The following is a 23,475-nucleotide window of genomic DNA, read 5'->3' as shown; positions in this document are numbered from 1 at the left end:
CTGTATAGATGCTTGTGACAATGACATGCAGGGGGGCACATACTATCGTCAAATAGAGAAGATCTAGGAGTTAAACTAATTGGGATTCAAGGTAGCCCTATTTCGGTGCTGTTGGGTACAAAGGACAAAGGGCGTCACTAATGACAAGTATGGATTCACTAGCCTTGATCTCAAACATGTCAGATACAAGTCTGAACCCTTCATGCTCGCTAAAGATGTTCTCCAAGCATTTTACATGAAGGACACAACAAATAAGAAAAGCCATATGGTTCTCACTGCGAAAAGATGCATCATCGGAGTTGCAAACGTTATTGATGAGGAGGAATTCAATCAATTCGATGAAATCTCCCCTTTTGTTATTGCAATTGGGCCACACTTTTCACCGACCAAGAAAACTCCATACGTACGCTCCAACTATAGCAAAGGGATCCATATCAAGAAAGCACAAAAACACCAAATTTCAATTGGAGTGTCAAATTTGTAATATTAATGTCAAATTTGAATTTGTTTATATTAAATTTGTAATATTAATGTTAAATTTGTAATATTAATGTTAAATTTGTAATATTAATGTCAAATTTGTAATATTAATGTCAAATTTGAATTTGTATATATGAAATTTATAATGTTAATGTAAAATTGTAATATTTTGTAATATTAATGTCAATTTTGAAATATTAAAGTTAAATTTTTAATATTAATGTCAAATTTGAAATATTAATGTAAAATTTGTATTTTAGGTTTCAAGTTATTTGAATTTTAGTTCAGCAAAATCTTTTTCTCTTCATGGATGGTCTGGCGCTCTCTTTTCCTCCTCACTGGGTCATCCGGCGTTTAGATCTCTGGCAGCTCTATCTGATCTCTTGAAAATCGTTCGATGAGTTCAATTTTATCATCACCGGATTATCTGGCATTCAAAACTCCGTAGTGTGCTCAAATTGGTTTGGCATGTTTGTCAGCTTGTCACCGGACCTTCCGGCGATCTCTTCTAAAAATCGGTGAATTTTCCATCCTCCTGGACTTCTATCCAACGTGATCTCTAAGGCTCAGTCGTGTTTGCAGTGGATCATTCGGTGTACAAATTTGGCGTGTTGTCATAGGTGACGGGTGATATTCTTCACCCGTCACCTATGAGGAGTATCACTCGTCACCTATGACTTATTATAAGTGAGGGTGCTGATCATAGGTGACAGGTGACAGCCTTCACCATCACCTATGACCATTATATAGGCTGAGTCTCAGCCTTCCTCCACGTCATTTTTCCTAAGTCCTAGCCCTAATTGGTGTCGCCGCCTCCAACCTCCTTGTCCCCAAGCCGCCTCCAAGCACCAGGCTGTCAGCCTCCCCCCTCCCCCCCGCTCACACACCTCCGCCCTTCACCGCGTCGAGCCATGCCTCCTCCATCAACTCCCGCGCTGCCACTACAACAAGGAGGAAGATGACTGCCGCCAGCCTCCTCGTCCCCAAGCCACCTCAAGCACAAGGTCCCCGAGCCACCTCCCCCCTCCCCCCCCATGCCACCGTAGATTAGAGCCGCAAGAGGACGTTGCCACTAGGAGCTCCGCCGACGCCTCCACACTGTCCATCGAGGAGGGTCGAGTCGTCTACCATCTTCTTCCTCTTCATGGCCGGCAACCACCCCTAAGCTCCACCCATCGCCCTCGTCTCCCCGCTATAGTCCACCTCGATCCTAGTAGCATTCTCCTTGAGCTCCACCACCACGAGGTGAGGCTCGTCGTCCATCCCTGTTCCTCCCTCTCCCGTATAATTCTAGGAAAAATACATGTTCACGTGAACCACACGATTAAGCTGCTTTTACTTGCAGTCTTTAGAGAATCCAATTAATTTGGACTACTCCTACATAGCGTCGCTATTAGAGAAAGATTTAAAAGAGTGAATCCTAGAGTCGTTGGTTGGGTTAATTTAAAATGTTACTACTCCATAAATTACCGCTGAAATTAAGTTTAATTTTCATATTTTAAGAATGGTTGCTCTTTGCAATTGTGCTATGTCCATGGTGGACTACCAAATTTCCATTTATGTCCACTCACTAAGTATTTTTCTTTCTATATATCTGATGCTTGTTATAGTATTTCCAAACCTTCGTATGTTATTTTCATGGTTGATGTTTCTTTGTACTTCCAGGAGCATACCAACTACACTAAAATGCATATATAGACATCTTAATGAAAATTAATGTCAACCAAGTGATTGGTGAGGACTAGACTAGCCTTCAGGCATTTATATACTTGTGATTATATAGGAAAACTAATCCTACTAAATCAAACCGAGCCAGGACTAAAGACAATGGAAAGAGATTTGATTAGGATTGGATCTAAAGGAAACCATATATGATACTATTATAATTTACTTTATGGATAATAGCTTGCAGGGAAAGTATTGTTCAGTTAATCCTATTTGACATAACTATTGTTCCTCATGCATTTATTTGCAAAAAAGAAAAAAATGAATTCAGAATTGTGATTGTGGAATATGGATTAATTCACTAGGATTTTGTTGCATTTCTGAATGTAATAAACTATATCTCTATTTCAATCATGAGGATGCTCTATATTTCAAGGACTTATAAATGATAGGCATGAACCTATGAGAATATTGTTGATTGTAGTTAAAGCATGCAAAGATGGGAATTCATTTAGCCAGATTATTTATAAATTCTCGGTTTTTCTAGGCAAACAATAATCTAGTGGTCGATTAAGTATCATAGGGAATAAGAAGACATAAACTCCTAAGAAAACACAAGCACAGAGAATGCTCAAACTAGAGGGCACCCCGTCATAGGATGAGGCGGATTCAAGCAGGAGGTTGGATAGGAGCCTTAGCATGCACCCATCGTTCTCCTCCAATAGCAGCGAAAGTGAGCGCTCGTGGCACAGCCCAAACCTTGTTTTGTGTGAGCAGGAGAGCCAACAACGGGCAAGTAGCCCCAAGTACAATCCCACTGAAGAGGCATTGAGATAAGTTAATGCAATCATTGTTGGCATGCTTGGCTCATGCTAACAAGCAACATTCCATCCCATCTTCATTGTGTGTCCCATTTTCTATGTTTTCTTTACATTTTGGTTCTATCACTTTGTTCCAATTTGAACGATTCCTATATTCTATTGAACTCTTAGCATCATTTACTCCTTATCTACTAATTTGCATGGCATCCTATTCTATATATCCTTATCTCTTCTCTCTCTCTCTCTCCCCCTTCTCTCTCTCTCTCTCTCTGTAGATGTCTACCAATGCATCTTTGATAGCATCCTCTGACCTGTCACATGGCTGTGAGGAAGCGCACTCTCTAATTCAAACAACTTGTAGTGGTGCACGAGCCCAAAAGCGAAGGACACAAACACAGTGACTGACGGACAAGGTTACCATCATGAAAATCGATACGGATGGGTTGCCTATGGATGAAAAGGCCTTGATAGATTCTGGAAGGTCACATGGCTCATTGCCAATAACGACTAAGTTCGATGACCTTAGTGACGAAGCAAAGAGGGAATTGTTCTATAATATCGTCAAGGAGTATCTGGAGTACCATGAAAACATTAGTGAGTGTCAAAGGAATGCCGCAATCAAGGTAGCAATGAAAGCGATCGTGAAACTGCACCGAAGCTTTAAGAGCAAGCTTGTTAATTAGTACTTAGCAAAAGGGGTGACGCCCTTCAAGAGCTACAATCACTTGAAAGCGGAAGATTGAGAAGCTTTTGTGCAGATGAAGAACTCAGAGAAGTTCAAAAAGGTACATGGGTAAAAGAGCGAAATGACAAGCAAATGATGAAAAGTTAGTCAAAGCACGCCACAAGAATCCTTAGTTGCAATTCCTAGGACGGTCGTAGTCATATTTATGTGCAAGGGGTAAGTTATCCAAAAGCAGAGTAATCACATTTAAAAATCGCGAAATCTAGTCAATTGTAGAAAAAGTAAAAGAAAAGGCAATCGAAGTTAGCCAAGGTTCTTTCACTAGGGTTAGGGAACATGATGTTCTCTCAATGGCACTGAGAACCCTGGAGCACCCAGGTTGAGTGCGAGGTGTATCCAGTGCCAAGGCTAGAAATATAGCTTTCCCAAAGACCTCGAAATGTACAAGAAGAGGAAGAGATCGGGTGCAGTGGATGTGGGTGCACTGACACATGACATCACCCAGAAATTTTATGCAAACATTATACAAATGCTTGCAGCACGAGAAATAGAGATTTCCATCCCCGTGGCAGCTAGCCCCGGAACTGCATGGAACAGTAGCTACGCCTCCAAGGAGGTCGATCAACCAGTGGCCACCCTGACTGAGCCAGATACAATTGACCTACCAGAATGGCCCACACCCTACAACCTTATAATCAGGCCTGGTGGGTATCACATCGAGATTGCAAAGGGTTAGGTGTTTTCAAATGTCCATATTATACATACAGTCCCAATACGTGCTATCTATACCATGGTTACAGTGGACCTATACATAACAATGCCACCCATCATGTGTTGGAGCTCCCCCCTAATGATGAAGTCATAACTCTGGGTGAAGCTCTTTGTCAAATAATCTAGTGAAAGAGGGATGACATCGTGGTCTCCAATACATCTCAGCCTGGACGAGCTTCAAGTGCACCGCCACCATGCCCCTCACTTCCAGAGAAGATAGCTTCACTGTCTTCTCCTCCTCCACAGAAGTTGGCTTCACCGTCTCCTTCACATCTAGCAGCCTCGCTTCTAGCTCCAATCCTGTCTTCCCCAAAGAGCCCAAAGAAGAAGGAAAAGGGAGCCCGAAAGAAAGCTCTAAGAAGTAGCTGACGAATAAGTCGAAGGCCATTGTACCAACGAAAAAGTCCACAGATATTGAAGAAGCGTGGACCAGTGCCCACATGAAATTCTAATATGGAAAGCCCTTGATGATGGTAGGTGACCTAACAAGGGCGAGACAAGCATATGTGGACCTGCATAATTACTACATGCAGACTTGTAAAAAGATATTAAAGCTTTATCCATAGTCGTACAGTACAAATCACAACAATTCTTACTAACGACGGCTACTTTTTTATGGGTTTCAATAACTTATATGATCACTTCTTACTAACGGCGCCTCGGGTTCGACCTTAGTGGGGTGGGGCGGCAGCCATAGCACATCGAGCTTGGGCTCGGGTGCGAGCGAGAGCGAGGAGTCGACAGGGAGGAGCAGCACTGGCACGAGCGCGGCACCTGCGAGATGTAGGGCCTCAATATCGACCTCGAGGAACGAGATTGTGGTGGCAGCGGTGCCTGCTGGTGCTAGGCCTGGGTGCGACGGAGTGAGCACAACGCCGGCAAGTGCAGTGCCACAATCTCGTTTGTGGCTCGGGCTCAACTGAGATGGCGCCGATGAGCCAATATTATTTACTCTTCTGTCAATCACTCATTCTTTGACGAAATTTACCATTCTGAGATGGCGCCCGATAGCATCTGTCTTCAAAAGAATTTCCAAGGGTGTCTAACAACAATACATGCTCTGAAGTCTGAACAAATTTACCACGCCTTCTGTCATTCTGTGATGAAATGTAACTAGCATAGATCAACTGCTTACTGATTTCAGCATTTGCTTTGCCTTAGTGGCTTTCATGCCTGTCAGGACTCAAGAAGCCAGAGAATGAAAAGTAAAAGCCTAAATTTGCTAAGGCCTGATTAATTGGTTCTGCGAGGAGTTGAATTTTTTAGTTATATTAATATGTACATCTAAATTGAAAATACTAAGCCTGTCACTGACGTCAACTTGCTTGATTGGCCCCTAGCTAATAGCTAGCTCCTATTGTGTGGAAGTGTGTTATGGGTGGAGTGGAACGAGGATGCATGTGTATAAATACCACCGTGTGAGCTGCGGTCACAGCCCATAGGTTACATAGCAGTCAGGAGCATCGTGCAGGGTAGCAACCAAAGGATCGTGGCTCTGTCTTGATCACCGATTTATAACCATCATCGGGAAATACATGTAGCACCTCGCGAGGTTTGTATGCGACATTGAAGGACTCCCACCTGATGTTTACGGATTCTTAGAGCATCAACGTTTTATTTCTTTCGAACACATTATTTTCCTTTGTTGACTAATTTTAATTTTAAACATATATAAAACACGAGTGGGTTACTAGTCACCTCTTTCCCTACTTTTATCTCATCTAATAAAACCCTCTAAAATTTAAATAATTTATCCACTTCTGTCATCCACCCTTATTCTCTAGTCTCCTCGCCTCATTACCAGATATGATATCTATTTTACTAATAAAAATAAATAAAGAAATTAAGAGAAAAATAGCAGATAATATTCTCTTTTTTTATCTCATTTGAAATCAAACTACGGTACCACTCATAATGTATTTATTTGGTAATACTCCTAAAGCCTCTTATTAAATAACTTACCTCGAAGGTCCAAAGTCAGATGCTTAACCCATGCATCCGGGTGCATCCACCTTTCTGTATCTTGAGTTCGTGTTTGCACTATTACAAAACATGTCATAAGTAGCGTCTTATCAGTGTCGGTTGTGCAAAAATCGACACTGAAAACATATATGTACCGGTTGTTAAACTCCGGCGCGCGAACAATGGCTGAGGCGCTAAGAACCGGCACTGATAATGAAAGAACTATCGGTGCCGGTTCGTGTCACGAACCGACACATATAGTTGATGACAATCGATTTTCCAAAATTCCTAACTTTTTCATACGGTGTCGGATGGAGATAAATTTTATATGAAAATTATAACTTTCGATGAGATCTATAATTTTTTAGTTGACAACTTTTTCATTTGAAGTAATTTAGATACTGAAATAATCATAAAAAACTTTCAACATGAGAGGTCAAAAGGAAAATATCTCGTAGTACTGTTAGTAACGAGAGATAGGTGAGATGGTAAATAATATACGTGCAATGGAGGAGGTCGCGGCTTCGAATCTAATAGAACGCACATGCACGGAAAAACATGATGATGACATATGCGTGTGGGGTAGCTCGGGTCTCAGTCACTGGTTGGTTGAAAAAAAAATTCATTTTTTTCTTCGGAACATCGATTTTTGAAACCAACTATCAGTGCCGGTTTTAATTAAGAACCGGCACTGATAGCATTTTCAGTGTCGGTTAAAGAACCACCACTGATGATGATTTTAAATTAGTACTAATAACCTGTTATGTGGTAGTATTGATATTATCCAATCATATTTAATAGTTATGTTTTTTTAAGACACGGATACCTAGCTAGTTAAAAAAAAAGTTCTCTAGCCGTTCAGTCTTTGATCTACTTACGTGTTAGTACCTTTTCCTTTCGGATTGGTTAGGATCTTTGTTCTCGCGTCATATAATACATGGTCTCATTCTTCAATTGATGATTTGTAACTAAAGGATTACACCTCAACTACACCCATTGTTCAGAGGAACAATGACATCTTAAAAGAGAGTAAATTAGTATATTTAGAAATCTAAATTAATTTTGTTCTAAAAACTTTATAAGATAAATATATTTTAATTTCTATCTAAATATGTTTTAGATTTATCTAGTATGTTTACTCTACCACTCAAGAGGATTTGCAAACTACTCTAGCAAGACAAAATGCAAGTATGTAATGCGAAAATATAAATAAGGTTGAGAGACAAACTCGATATAAGTAATTTTTATCTCGTAGTATCGATAGTATGAACCCACCTCTAGTCCATGTTGGAGCACCACAAAGTATATGCTCCCGGTCGCCAAGTCTATTTCGGTCACGGCTCTTGAGCTACTAAGTCACCAAGACACAATCTCAAGTACGATGAGCCACCAAGACAAGATTTCACTACTAGCTTCTCTTCCAGTCACTTGCCATCGTGATCACTTTAGAGTTTGAACCACCAAAGCAAGGGTCTCTGCGTTCCTATACACATTAGAGCTCCACCAAGGATATGCTCCCGGTCGACACCCAGTCACGGCTCTTGAGCCACCAAGACACAAAGCCAAGCCCTCCACCCGGATGAGCCACCAAGCCAAGGTCTCACCAGTAGCATCTCTTTTGGTTCCTTGCCACCGTGATCACTTCGGAGCTTGAGCCACCAAAGCAAGGGTCTCCGCATCTCCGTACACGCTTCTCCTCGCCGCTCCACACCAAGTCGTAGGATCAACAAGCTTATCGGCGAGTAACCAAGATTCCAAGGTGCCAACGTATTACTTGGTACAAGGTTGGATCACTACTTGATCCACTCTCTAGGCAGCAATCACCTAGCAATACTCTCTCTAGACCCATAAACACTAATCACTCACTAATCTTATGCTTAATAGCCTTGGATGATCACATTAAGAACTTTGATGGCTTAGATGTCTTCTCAAGTGTGTATGAGCTTCCTCTAAACTCCAGCAGTATGCCACACCTTCAAATGACTGAGTGAAGGGGTATTTATATCCTCAAACCCACCAACTAGCCATTTTCCCAATGGCTCAGAAAAGCTGTTAACATCCGATAATCTGGTGAGAACAGTAGTACTAACATTAAATCATCTGGTGAGTACAAACTTAGAAACTAGTCTTTAGACTCCACTCAATACCTCTATGAACATAGGACACTCCGTTGTGCCTTCAAATTCATCATCGGATCTTCCGGTGAGTTATCTTGAGCCATCTGAGCCTTTACATCCTCCCTGTGTAAAATGCTCCAGTGCATTCATTCGGTGTTCATTCCATTCACACCGGACCATCCAGTGAGTTAAATCTTCTCTTCTTTTCCCTGAAAATGCTCCAGTGCAACTATCTCTGTGATCACCAGACTACCCGATGAGTTGATCTTTATTCTTCAGCACTTGCAGTCGCCTCTGCAAGAAATACTCTGGTGCTATACTTTGGTGTGCATAAACCAAGTACCGGACCTTCTGGTGAGTTGATCTTCAGTCTTCTGCACTTGCATTCTTCTCTGCAAGAAACGCTACGGTGTTACCCAATGTAGATCACCAGACTATCCAGTGAGGTCATCAACCTTCTCCCTTTTTGTCAAAAATACTCTGGTGAGTTTAACCTCTAAATACTGAACCATCCGGTGAGGCAATCAACCTTTAGACATAATACTCTGGTGAGTGCAAACTCCTCTACACTGGATCTTCTGGTAGGTCAAATCTTCATGGGACTTCTCCAATTCAGTCAATCTTTATCCTGGCTGTGGTGGCTTTTTGATATATTGCATCCATAAGACCTATTAATATATATTCTTGATAAATATGTTAGTCTCAATGACTATATTATTATTAATCATTAAAATCATAATCATATAGTTTAATAAGATCATTTTTGCTACTGTTGTTTCCATCTCTGGTGGCCCCTTAGGTTTGAGGTGGGGTGGGGTTTTCTTGGGTGGGCTATAGCGAAAGCTAGGGAAGGCAAAGCCTAGAGGTGGGGTTTGCAATTAAGTGGATTTAGGACCTGAATCTGGTGGCGATCATAGCCGAAGACATGGAAGGACGGCAGGGCAAGAGAGTGGATCTCCGCAGATGGAGGTGATTGCGGCTTCGAACAGCAGTGGAGGAGGTAATTAGGCACACATAGGGCTTGCCTTACGAGTTGGTTAATTGGAGAGGAAATAATATATGTGGTTAATGAGTTGATCGGCGCTGGTGACCAGAAAATAGATTGTTTTCAATCACCCTATGTTTCCCCTTGTCCAATGTGTGAGTAAAATTTTGTTACGTTTAAGTTATATTTTGTGGCTTTGCATCTTACAATTCAACTTCCATATTTGTCTTTTTGTTGTGTTACAAAGGATAAATACAGTAATAAAAAACTATTCTAAACAAGGAAAATAATAGATTTAAGTTTGGTTGAAGTCTACAGAATACAAATATACGAAAGGATTCTTAACCTAGACGAGGCAGCTGGGGTGTCAAGTGTGAAGTACTTCCATATGCTCCTTCCCCAATTTAGGACTCCTCGTAAGAAGAGTTATCAAACGCGAAGGGAAAAAGCGACGCAAACCAAAACCAGTCTTAATTAAGGGTGTTCAAACTATGTTCTTATTGGATCCGGTTGGAATTATAGTTCTCTTTGTTATTGTACCAATTGATCACGAAAACAAATACGATAAATAATACGGCGACTCTCCCCTGAAACATCTATCTTAAACTCTCATTATTATTTCTATGAAAAGTAATACACTAGTCGCACTGTCAATCCACCAAAAACCCTCCACGCAAGAATCTAGGTCTCATTTCGATGTCGTCCAATGATCCAAAACTAAGGGCAAAAGGTCCGTTTTGAAAATAAAGCCATCGATCAAGATCAAATAGATGTAGAAAAGGTTTAGCCAGGTGTGAATTTGGCAAATGTTCACTAAACCCGTTAGGTCAAATAACAACCATCAATTATTGATACAATGTTGTTATCTGAAAAGTAGTAAACATTTATTTCATTACATAGAAGAAAAATTATCTAATCAAGGTGGTTGTTGATGACAATCCTCCAAAGCTAAGGCCTAAAGTCCAATTTTAAAATACAGCCATCAATCAGTATCACATGGATAGAGACACTACCAAAATATAGACGGTTCCTAAGCATTACCAACTGGTGACATGTATGTGTGCTTGTGCGCGAGCCCACCCAACCAACTCGTCACACAGAGATTGTTGTCTTTAATATGATAAATATACCTTTTGATCGACCATCTTGTTCTCTCTATATTTATTAAAACCATCTTTTATTATTTTTATAAAAAATCGAAGCTAGGTGAGTTGAAAAATTAAATTTGTTGAGTGCTAAATCAACATATTATCATAGATGGTTCTAATTTAAAATATTATCATAGTTGATTTTTTTAGAAAGAACAGTCTGAAGATACTTTTTGTCCCACATTTCACACACAATTTTTATAAAGAATCATCTGTGATGATCAAGTATTACAGAGGATTTTTAACTATAGTTGTCACAAACGGTTTTTAATATTATTAACATTAATATTTTTATTACTTCATCTACTTTTCTTTCATAAAAAAATACATATTGTCGAGCATAAAATTTCTTATTTCTTCGTCACCTAAAATTACATATAGTGCAGCCCAAAATTATAATACTAAAAATATATAATTTAGTATAGATGTATTGTATTTTTGAGTTGCATATAGAAATATGTGTGCTCACTAAATAAGTGGTTGAAAGGACAAGAAATGTGAAAATTCAAAAATATTCTCACCCACTACCGAAGAACGAATCTTGAAGCATATCCGATACATAAAAAAGTGAGTAAAATGATAAAATATTCATTCAAATGATAAATGCCAATACCTTTTTTCCATGTGTTATATTGTGACTGAAATTGTCTTAATAAATAATTGTCTCAATTTTTTTTTGCTTTAGTTATTTTTTACGGCTTTACATCTTAATTCAACTTTTATATTTGACTTTATGGTGTGTGACATATGTTAAAAATGGATTCCTAAAAACAAGGATAAAACGTGTGACAAAAATTAGTGTAACCTAGAAAATTCAAAGATAAAAAAGAATTTATAACCTAGAAGACAACAAACTAAACTTAGACAGATCCTATAAATTAAACAAATAGAACTACTCATCAAGCAGATCCCATTTTGACGGGGATCCAATTCGAAGATAAGACTAAAATTCTGACACGAAAATAAAGCAATCAGTCAAAATCAAAGGGATAGAGAAAGATTTAGACAGCCAAGAATTTGGCAAGTATTCACCAGAAACTCAAAACACACAATACAAGACTGCACACCAACAGCCAAAATGTTAACCAAACTAAAAAGACCTTAGAAAGTTCAGAAGGGGACAGATCCAGAAAAAGATATCACCAGGTCGACTTACTAGAACACTAGCACCATTACCTATTTACTAAGTGTCACTTGTTATCTATAAATGAAATCTTAGAAGGATTAACACAAAGTTATTGGGAACATGGGAATTGAACTCGTCACATCTACATGTGCTTGTGCACGAACCCACAACCAATTTGTCACACTTGAATGTCACAAATATTCCTTTTTCACCATCTTCGTCTCTCTATATTTGTTAAAGCCATCTTTTATTATTTTTATAAAAATTAGAAGCTAGGCGAGTTAGGAAAATCAAATTTGTTGAGTGCGGATAAATCAAAAAAAATACCATAGATGGTTCTTAGTTTAAATATTGTCATAGATGGTTTTTACCTAGAACCGTCTATGATAGTGTAGTATTATAGACTATTTTTTTAATAAAGAACCGTCTGAAGATGCATTTTATCCCACTTATCACACACATTTTTTTTTAACAAAAACATCCATGATGATCAATTACCACAGAGGTTTCTCAATTTTATTTGTCACAAACTCCATTTAACATTATCCACATTGATATTTCTATTAGTTCATCTACTTTTCTTTCATAAAAAATTACATATTGTGAGTTTAAAATTCCTTATTTCTTCAACACCTAAAAATACATATTGTTTAACCTAAAATTATAATGTTCAAATATGTAATTTTAGTATAAATGTATTTTATATTTTAGTTGGGTGTAAAAATACGTGTGTTCACTAAATAAGTGGTTGAAATGTCAAGGAAAATGAGAAAATTCAGAAATATCCTCACGCACTACAGAAGAACAGATCTTGAAGCATAAACTATGCACATAAAAGTGGGTGAAATAATAAAATATTCAGGCGAATGATAAATAGCAATACCTATTTTTCCTTGGCTTATATTGTGACTGAGATTGTCTTAGTAAAGAAGTGTGTCAAATTTTGTTTTGCTTCAGTTATTTTTATGGCTTCTCATTTTAATTCAACCTTTATTTTTTGTCTTTGTGTTGTGTTACATATGATAAAAACTAATTCCTTAAATAATGATAAAACCTGCGACAAAAATTAGTATAACCTAGACTATTCAAAGATAAAAAAGAACTTCTAACCTAGGCTACTAGAAACTAAACTTAGATATGGCCTACAAATAGATAAACAAACAGAACTACTCATAAGGCAACCCGGTAAAACATCTGTCTCACTCTTCTTGCTGAAAATTTGTACAACAGTCTTACATTGAATCCAAACAGAACCTTGCACTCAAGTAGGTACTGCTTCAATGTCGTCCAACGATCCGAACTTCCGAAGCTAAGATGTCTATTCATCTAGGTCCAATTTCGACGGAGATCCAATCCGAAGCTAAGGAGAAAAGTCTGATTTCAAAATAAAGAAATCAGTCAAGATCAAATGGACAGAGAAAGATATGACAGCCAAGAATTCGGCAAATATTGGCCAGAAACCCAAAACAAACAAGACAAGATTACACAGGAACAACCAATGTTAACCAACCGAAAGAGATCTTTGAAACTTCAGCAAGGACAGATCCAAAAAAAGATATCACCGGGTCGAATTACTGGAACACTAGCATCATTACCTTTTCAATAAGTGTCACTTGTTATCTATAACTAAAATCTTAGAAGGATTAACACAAAGTCATTGGGAACATGGGAATTGAACTCGTCACATGTAGATGTGCTTGTGCGCGAGCCCACACAACCAATTTGTCACACTTGAATATGACCAATATTTCTTTTTCACCTTCTTCGTCTCTCTATATTTGTTAAAGCCATCTTTTATTATTTTTATAAAAATTCGAAGCTAGGCAAGTTAGGAAAATCAAATTTGTTGAGTGCGGGATAATCGAAAAAATATCATAAATGGTTTTTAGTTCAAATATTGTCATAGATAGTTGTTACCTAGAACAGTTTATGATAGTGTAGTAGTATAGGCTATTTTTTTTTTATAAAGAGCCGTCCGAAGATAAATTTTACCCCACTTATCACACACATTTTTTTTAACAAAAATCATCCGTGATGACCAATTACCACAGAGGTTTCTCAATTTTAGTTGTCACAAACTGTTTTTAATATTGTCCACATGGAGATTTTTATTATTTCATCTACTTTTCTTTCATTGAAAATTACATATTGTGAGTCTAAAATTTCTTATTTCTTCATCACCTAAAAATACATATCATTTAACCTAAAATTATAATGCTAAAATATGTAATTTTAGTATAAATGTATTTTATATTTTAGTTGGGTGTAAAAATACGTGTGTTCACTAAATAAGTGGTTGAAATGTCAAGGAAAATGAGAAAATCCAGAAATTTCCTCACCCACTACAGAAGAACGGATCTTGAAGCATATCCTATTCATGCAAATGATAAATAGCAATACCTATTTTTCCTTGGCTTTATTGTGACTGAGATTGTCTTAGTAAAGAAGTGTGTCAAATTTTGTTTTGCTTCAGTTATTTTTATGGCTTTTCATTTTAATTCAACCTTTATTTTTTGTCTTTGTGTTGTGTTACATATGATAAAAACTAATTCCTTAAAATAATGATAAAACCTGCGACAAAAATTAGTATAACCTAGACTATTCAAAGATAAAAAAGAACTTCTAACCTAGGCTACTAGAAACTAAACTTAGATATGCCCTACAAATAGATAAACAAACAGAACTACTCATAAGGCAACCCGGTAAAACATCTGTCTCACTCTTCTTTCTGAAAATTTGTACAACAGTCTTACAATGAATCCAAACAGAACCTTGCACTCAAGTAGGTACTGCTTCAATGTCGTCCAATGATCCGAACTTCCGAAGCTAAGATGTCTATTCATCTACTTCCAATTTCGACGGAGATCCAATCCGAAGCTAAGGAGAAAAGTCTGATTTCAAAATAAAGCAATCAGTCAAGATCAAATGGACAGAGAAAGATTTGACAGCCAAGAATTCGGCAAATATTGGCCAGAAACCTAAAACACACAAGACAAGATTACACAGCAACAACCAATGTTAACCAACCGAAAGAGATCTTTGAAACTTCAGCAAGGACAGATCCAAAAAAAGATATCACCGGGTCGACTTACTGGAACACTAGCATCCTTACCTATTTAATAAGTGTCACTTGTTATCTATAACTGAAATCTTAGAAGGATTAACACAAAGCCATTTGGTCCATGGGAATTGAACTCATCGCATGTAGATGTGCTTGTGCGCGAGCCCACACAACCAACTCGTCACACTTGAATATAAATATTCATTTTGACCTTCCTTTTCTCTCTATATTTGTTAAAACCATCTTTTATTATTTTTATAAAAAATTGGAAGCAACCTTTTCCTTGTTCATATTTCGTGTTCATAAAGCATCCCAGCATCTTTGTTCCAACAGGTTGGCTATAGGTTAAGGAAAAAGGGGCAAACCTTAGCTAAATTGACTTACTGATGCGACATCACGTGGCAAAGTGTGCTTACCTGTCTAGTAAATCATCACTCCAGACATGTTTCATATTTCCTGATTGATGAAAGTACGGCCTAGAGCTATACTTTCTAAGGGTTGAGTCGTTTTCGTCTTCCCTGCAGAATAAGCACACTTCTATAATTAAACCGCCTTAAGTATAAATTTCCAGTTAGATCAAACAGGCTTAGTCATGCATAACCTAAATTAAAGGAACAGGAAGTTGATCTTTCACTCATCATGAACATCGTGAAGTAGTCTAGAAGCCATAAAAGAAGAAAAAGAGAAGAAAGTAACTTCGGATCTAAATTTGTACAGTTTTCTTTAAAAAATGTATATTTACAAAATTACAAAGATAAGTTTGCGGTTAGTATCCCTTGTACCTCTTGTCTGCAGAGTGCATGCCTATATCAGATGCAAAGGCAAAGGCCGGCAACCAATTGATGATTAATTGCAATACAAAAAAAAATGCCTATTTAACCTGCTAAAAGACTTCTTGATGGCCCAGCTCATGCATAGAGGACAGGACGTCTTTTACCTAATAGTAGTTCAGAAGAGGATGAATTCTGAGTGGGGGAAGTTTGTTTGGACCAGTACAAATGTAGCAACATGTATACAGGGTGCCAAGAAAATTCAGGCAATGCTGAGAGCCTGAGCCCAGTGACGACTAGCTGCCTGCATCGGCGTCCACGGTTCATGCGCGACAGCGAAAATCTACTCACAAGAAAACATTCTAACAAGGAAGGGAAATATTCTAACATGTAGTCACGCTACTCACAATAAAACATCCCCTCTTTTTTGCAACAGAAAATTAAACATTGTTGGTGCAACTCTTTTTTCTGATAGTGCTGCAACAATGACTGAAAAGACATCATACAACAATACACGGGGCTCCTAAAGCGATAATCTATAGCCCATGTGCCTCTCGATCGGTGGCCAGTGAGATCAACAAGAAGATTATTAGGTCCATTGTTTTGCAGGAACAATAATATTAGGTGTAACGGTTTTTGCCCATGTCTTTATTTTGTTTTCCGTTGGGGACTATATATCTTCGAGTTGTTCGCGTGGAATTCATTTTTACCATGACGTGGATTATACTAAAATAATGACTATATATGTTGATATTTGAATTTCCTTTTTTTCTGCAAGAATACTCTTGATTTTCTTAAAGGGCAATCGTGATAAATTTAGAATGACGAAAGGAAATCACATTTATACTAATCGAATAATCTTTTTTCTGAGATAATACGAATCGAATTCTAGTCCGGTAGCTCTAGTGCTCAATAACAGCCCAACCAATAAAAAAGCCAATGCAAGCCTCCATGAACTTTGACAGCTTCAATTGGCCAACCTCAGAACAGAAATAATGGTTGCCTTGTCTAAGAACCACTACTACAGAAATAAATTTATATGTTGACCCATCACTGATGATTTATAAGCCACACGGAAAGAATCTGTCATCATGACTTATAAACCGGTAGTGATAAGTGTCATCACTGTTGGCCCAGCTCTCTCATCACTACCGGCTGAAGCTACCGACCGACAATGATATTAGGGGTCATCACTACCGGCCGATAGCTTGGGCTGTTAATGATTCTCAGTTCCCTCATCATTGTTGGTTGAAGCCACTGACTGGCAGTGATATCAAGGCATCACTGCCGGCTGGTTATATGAGCCGACAGTTATGCCTCAGCTATATAAAAGTGGCCCTCTCCTTCCTCAAGCTCGAGCACAACAGAGGAGCTCTGTTCTTACTCAGTGGTGGCCATTTTTGGTCACCAAGTTCTTGGGGGCTTCAAATTTTTTAGGAATCCTCATGTTGTAGGTGTTCCAAGGTATGTAACTTTATCTCCAATTTATTTCTAGTTAAATTATATTTTCTAAATTGCTCTAGAATTTGAAATGATGGAGATGAACATATGGCCATGACGTTTGAAGATAATGTAGATGAAATTATACCTCATTTATGATATGGAAACTTCAATTAGTAGCTTGTGGTGGAAACTGTTTTTATTTTTGATGTACATTAGCTATTGATATAAGCATATTTATTTTTTGATTTTTAATGAATTAGATAAATTAGCCATAAAATTAAGGTATATAGCAAGCTCTAATTATATTTTTATATTTTAATTAATTAGCAAGCTCCAATATAGAAACTTTAGGTATGAGCATATTTATTTTTTTAGTTTTAATGAATTAGAAAAATTAGCTAAGATATTTAGGTATGTAGCAAGCTCCAATTATATTTTTTATATTTTAATTAATTAGCATGTCCCAATATGGAAAGTTAAGGTATGAGCATATATATTTTGATTTTTAATGAATTAGAAAATTCAGCCATGATATTTAGGTATGTAGCAAGATCCAATTATATTTTTTATATTTTATTTAATTAGCAAGCTCCAATATAGAAACTTTATCTATGAGCATATTTATTTTTCATTTTTACTTAATTAGTTCTACATAAGGGTTGAATAATAATGAAATTTTCTAGGATGACACCAATAAACACTCATCAGAAGCGGACGTGAAAGCATACAAAAGGCGGCTCCTCCAACCTAGGTCAATTGCCGTTAGAAGATGGCGAGGTAATTTATTTGTTGGTGATTACAAAATATTCTAATATTTTAAATATGGATTTATAATAATAATATAATTGTAAATTTACAGAAGAGATATGTACGATGCGAATCGTTTGAGTGCAGAGTATAAGAACGGTATGGAGTATTTCCTGGTAGCAACCGCAGTGCACAAGTCAAATACAAAGTCTCAATACATGTGATGTCTATGCGTCGATTGTGAGAACAAGAAGAAGTTTTCCACCACCCATCAGATACATTCCCACTTGATGCTATGGGGCTTTATGTCTGGCTATACCCGTTGGACCGAGTAGAGTGAAGCTGAGATTGTACAGGAAGAGCAATACATTGGCAGAGAAGACGAAGACTTGTGCATTGATATGCTGGCTGACGAATGAACCGATATGCCGCCTATCGGAGATATGTTAGTCGATGATGATCTAGAGCCGATGTTGGTTGATGACGATGACGATGATCTACAGTAGATGTTGCGTTATGGGGAGGGAAACTTCACCAATGAAAGAAAGTTTCAAAAGTTCCAGTGTATGGTAGAGGACTCTAAAACACCATTGTTCTCAGGATGCGAAAATGAGCACACAAAGTTACATATCGTGCTTTCACTGCTACAATTGAAGACAAGCAATGGGTGATTTGATACAAGCTTCACAGAGTTGTTACTGTTCTTGAAAAAATTACTTCCAATGAGAAATGTGCTGCCAGAAAACACGTACCAAGCTAAGCTTTTTTGTGTGCCCATTAGGGTTAGAAGTACAGAAAATACATACATACCCAAACGATTGCATGTTGTATCGCGAAGAGCATGCAGAATTGGAAGCATGTTTGGTATATGGTGCAGCACGGTACAAGTGTGACAATGATGATATCGATGGTGAAGGAAAGAAGAAAAGGCCTCCTATCAAGGTGATGTGGTATTTTCCTGTAGTCCCCCATTTGAAGCATTTATTCGCGAACAAAAAGCATGTCACCTTGATGCGATGGCACGCCGAGGAGCGCAAGGATGATGGAATGTTGAGACACCCTGCTGATTCTACATAGTGGAGAAATATCGATAGAAAATACAAGAAGCTCTTTATAGAAGATGTGAGGAATATAAGATTTGGGTTGAGTACAAATTATTTGATTCTTCTCTAGTATAGCCATTATTGATCGTAGCCGCAATTGCAGTGCAACCAGAGTTCTGCAAGTGTTATGCGGGAAGTATCAGGAGCGCGGAGGATCCTGACTACAACCAAGAACTCAAAGAGAACTTTGAAGAAGACAAGTCCTATCTCCTTGATCATATTGAATCTATGTTTTCAAATAATCTACATGATCAACTTAAAATTGGTTTTATTATCGCATGTGCTATGTATTGTGCTATTTTTAAACTACTTGCAATAGTTAAATCCTATCAAACACTTGCCATGCCTTAAATGTCATCATCCAACACACATATCATCCTAGGATTACCTGTTATTATCTATATTAATGACAAGTGGCGTCTTGATAACTAGCATGCTTAGGATTGAATACGTCTCCTCGGAGACGTCAAGTTTAAAACAATTCTCCTTAGAGATAAGACTTACTGCTATCAATGATAACTCATATACCATGAATCCTTGATGGTTGTAAATTCCATGATGTTTGTGAAATCCTTGATGTCGTGTGGGATATGGTGGGAGCTATGTAAAAATGGGTGAAAACTGCTTAGGCAGGGGCAGATAGAGTAGTACTCTGGACGAGGATGCTCTTGGGGGCTTGAGTTACCTTTGTGGTATTCATTGCTGGAAGATACCTGCCCTAGCCGTTTAAGGACCGAGTCATTTCGCAGCCATGTCTTAGCAACCCCATACAACCATACGTCCTGCATGGGTATGACTTGACTTCTCCTTCATCGAACTGAGTTGGGCATCATACTAGAAGGCTGGGAGCAGCGAGCAGTCAAGTGGCCATCTGTCCCTCTGTTTGGAGGTTGCTAGTATCGGCCTAGGCTTAAAAAGGGGACTGGCCTTCAGTACATGGACTATGACGCTTGTGGGTAAATCTCGTAGAAAAGCCCGGCAGAAAAGGTGATTGGAGTGTGTCGGTATGATTTGCTCCTCTGCTTGCAACAGTTGGAGGCTAAGCATATTGTGTGGGTAAAGATGTACAACCTCTATAGAGTGTAAATCTATTCGAATAGTCATGTCCACGATCATGGACATTCGAAGGTAGAACATTTTTTACTAGACTCTAGTGCGTGTATCTTGATGAGTGAGTGTGTGGACTAGATGTCCGTGTGACGAGGTTGCTGGTTGAATCCGCCAAGATCTGTGTGGTACTAGAGGTACACCAGATGTGATGAAAGGTACTGCAGAGTGTGGCGTAGACCCTCCCAGGACCGAGAAAACCCCAGATATAGCTTGTTACTTGGTTTTGAACTATTTAAACTATTTTAAAGTCAATCATAGATGATACAATTGGATATATGCATAAACTTCTTTACGCCTATAACTAAACCGTAAAGCCTTATCCTTGAAGCACCCCTTTATGCATCTATCAAACACCTTGAAGTACTATAGGGCTTGCTGAGTACCCTCCGTACTCATTCTTGCTGTTATTCAGATGAGGAAGCCGATGCTGATTTCGCCGGAGGTGAAGGCAAGGATGAAGAATAGTCTTAGAAGTCACGTCCGCACCCTAAGCTGCTTGTGGCTTGGGCTTTTGTTTTCCGCTATGTTTTGTTAGCCTCTCGGCCAGGTTTGTAATATTCGGTATAGTTTGTAAACCTTTATACTCTGTAACCTTAATAATTATATTTGAAGTTTGACTGTGATATTACAACTGTTATACTGTGCGTATCAGCTACTTAATCCGGAGACTGATACTAGAGGCATAGGAGATTCCAGGAACGGTGTCTCTACAAGGAGGACCAGGAGCCCGCTGACCATGCTGTTGCCGCAACTGAGGTGGTGGAGGAGGAGCCTTCCTGCATCGCCATCGACCCCACGGAGGTGGACCAGCAGGAGCCCGTGTCGCCGTCGAGGTAAGCCTCCAGATGAACCATGCCCTGAAGAGCAATAGCTTCTAGCAATTGCTTTCATCTTTTTGGTAAAACTAGATAAATGCATGTGCATTGCTATGGGTAAGACTCATAATACTACAATGCTGCAATAGTGTGTTCTGGCAAATGACCACAATTTTTTATAATGGCCATTGGCGAATTAATGATTTGGGCTGTGCTTCATCTAATGCCAAACTTCTGCATGTTATTTAGGCTATTAGCATTCTAGATAATCAAACAAAAAAAGTGATTATGTCTTGATGACCACTCTGCCATATTGGTTTCTTTCTTGACTGGTTAATTCTATCACAAAGACAATTCATCTTTAATTTAGATGGTCGAACCTAGTTCTAGAACATGAACTTTCAATTGAACTTGAGCAACAATTGTTCCGGGGCGGGGTGATCGGAGGTGATGAGCATCCTTAACTTTATTTCTTTGGATAGTCACTAATTTAGCGTACAATCTTCTCAACTCATATATCTATGCTTTTGGCATTGATGGCATCATTACCATGTGTAGTTCTTTGAAATGAATCTTTTATTAGAATATACTTAGTTTGTAAACTCTGTGGATTGAGATTCTGGTGACTTTGGATAGTTGTTGCTAAGGATCAAATCTACCAAATGTCATAGATCATGAAATTTGCCAAGGTGTAACAAACGCTTGGACATATGCCATATAACATCATATCTATCTGTTGTCGATCCTTTTGGTTATGTAATATCATATATATCTGTTGTCAATTAGCTTCTACTTTTATTTTCATATTTCAAATAATATTTATGAGTTCACATATGTTGTACCATTTATTTATGAGTTCACTCTAAATAAATGATGCACTAGCATTCATTTAGTTGTTAATTCTTAAAAAAAAGGAGACATCAATGCTTGTGGCTTGAATATTTTTTAGAGTACATGTTATGTAATTCCTTCCCCTATAGAAGTTAGATGAGCAAATGATGAAAGAAGATAATTATTTACCATAAATATGACTGCAAAGCTCTAAAATTGCCTAACTTTGAAAATAAGGAGAAGAAGTGTGATTTCACGTGTAAAGATGCCGTAATCCTAGTTCTGGTTGTAATCAACATTATTTTGCCATGTAAGATGATGTGACTTGTAAGATCAATGTATCACTTGTCAGTATCTTTGTACCTATTTTTGCCAATTTTGGTATGTAAGATGTGATTTTTTTATTAAATGTGGTCATAAAATGTACTCAATTACAATATTGTATGTGTATACATTCTATCTTTCGACAGCCTCTCTCCCTCCCTCGTCAGCTTTCTCTCTATCTCCCTCCTTCCCCAGCTCCCTATCTATAGAATACTCAACAGCTCATCATCATCGTATGCAGAACTCTCGGGAACGGATGGCACCACCAATCGTCGATCCGGCCTAGGTGCCAGAAGGAGATGTGCCACCGTCAAACATTGAAGAAGGTAGCCCAATAAACTACCTCAATCTGGACCAAACAAACACATGTGGAGGCGATGAGGTAATTCAAAAGTACATTAATGCATTTGTTGTACATATTATCGTATAGGTTCTTAATACTTTTTTTGCTTATTTGTTGATGCCTGATTCTCTGGAGGGTCACAATAATGAGTAATCTCAGGAGCGGCATCATGTCTAAGGTCCCTCGAAGATACCTACGAGATGATTTATGATCACGGAGGTCTCACCTGCAGGGGAGTCAACTGCACCAGAGAAAGTTCTGAGGCCGTACAAGTAAGTTTGTGGGATAGCTATTAAGGATCACGTGCCCATCAGCTACAGATTGTAGATTGGCAAATGAGGTGATCCACACGTGATTCATGATTCAATCAAGAATGACATCTTGTGGCCCATCGTATTAGGGAGGTTCAGGTTCCTGAAGAGACAGATATGAAAGTAGTTAAGCATAAGACACTAATAATCATGGGCATTTCTTTTAAGAATTGGAAGGACACACTAAACAGAACCTATGTGTAGAATTGTACAACACCATATTTCAGCAAATGGCTACAACTAGAAGATCATTGGCAAGCCTTTGCGGGGTATAAGTTATCGGAAGAAGCATAGAAGTTTAGTGAGGTGAACAAAGAAAACTTGAAGAAGAATCTTTACCCCCACAAAGTTGGCAGTCGTGGGTACATGAGGAAAGAATAGCAGTGACAACAAGAGGTAGATGAACTGCACGAGAGAGGTGTCACACCCGAGACGGAGGGCTGGAGCAAACGATCGACGCGCTTCCTTCGTGGGAGGGGTGCTTCGTACTCAGAGGATGGAAGCTTATGCTTTACAACCTCCAAAGACCAAGAAATAATGCAAACTCTTGCAAAAAGGCTTACGTACTCCCACACACAATCTACACAAGGCTCTTTCAAGCCAGATAGGGATAGGGATGAGCTCACCTCGGCCCTAGGAAACAAGGAGCACAGTGATCACACACGAGGCGTTGGTGTGATGGGTTGCAAATATAGATTCTCATGCGCCATCAACAGTTACAAGAGTTGAAAGAGATTCCAAGTAGAGCAAGATGCAGAACGAGAGGCAGAACAAGCTAGGATGTTGAATATGCTTGAAATTGAGCTACAACATGAGAGGGAACAAGTAGACAAAAAAATAAGACAAGCATTACAGGA

General features: G+C 38.5%; 1 long non-coding RNA gene across 1 annotated transcript; it reads left to right on the top strand.

The window, feature by feature from the left end:
* Positions 1-16,655: 16,655 nt before the first annotated feature.
* On the top strand, positions 16,656-20,606 carry LOC133896035 (uncharacterized). The gene is made up of 3 exons (XR_009905681.1): positions 16,656-17,055; positions 17,718-17,811; positions 17,894-20,606. It is a non-coding gene; the product is annotated as an uncharacterized LOC133896035 (long non-coding RNA).
* Positions 20,607-23,475: the final 2,869 nt, after the last annotated feature.

This window comes from Phragmites australis, chromosome 16 (assembly GCF_958298935.1).
Source record: "Phragmites australis chromosome 16, lpPhrAust1.1, whole genome shotgun sequence".
NCBI classification, from domain to species: Eukaryota; Viridiplantae; Streptophyta; class Magnoliopsida; order Poales; family Poaceae; genus Phragmites; species Phragmites australis.
This window is presented reverse-complemented; position numbering and strand designations above follow the sequence as displayed.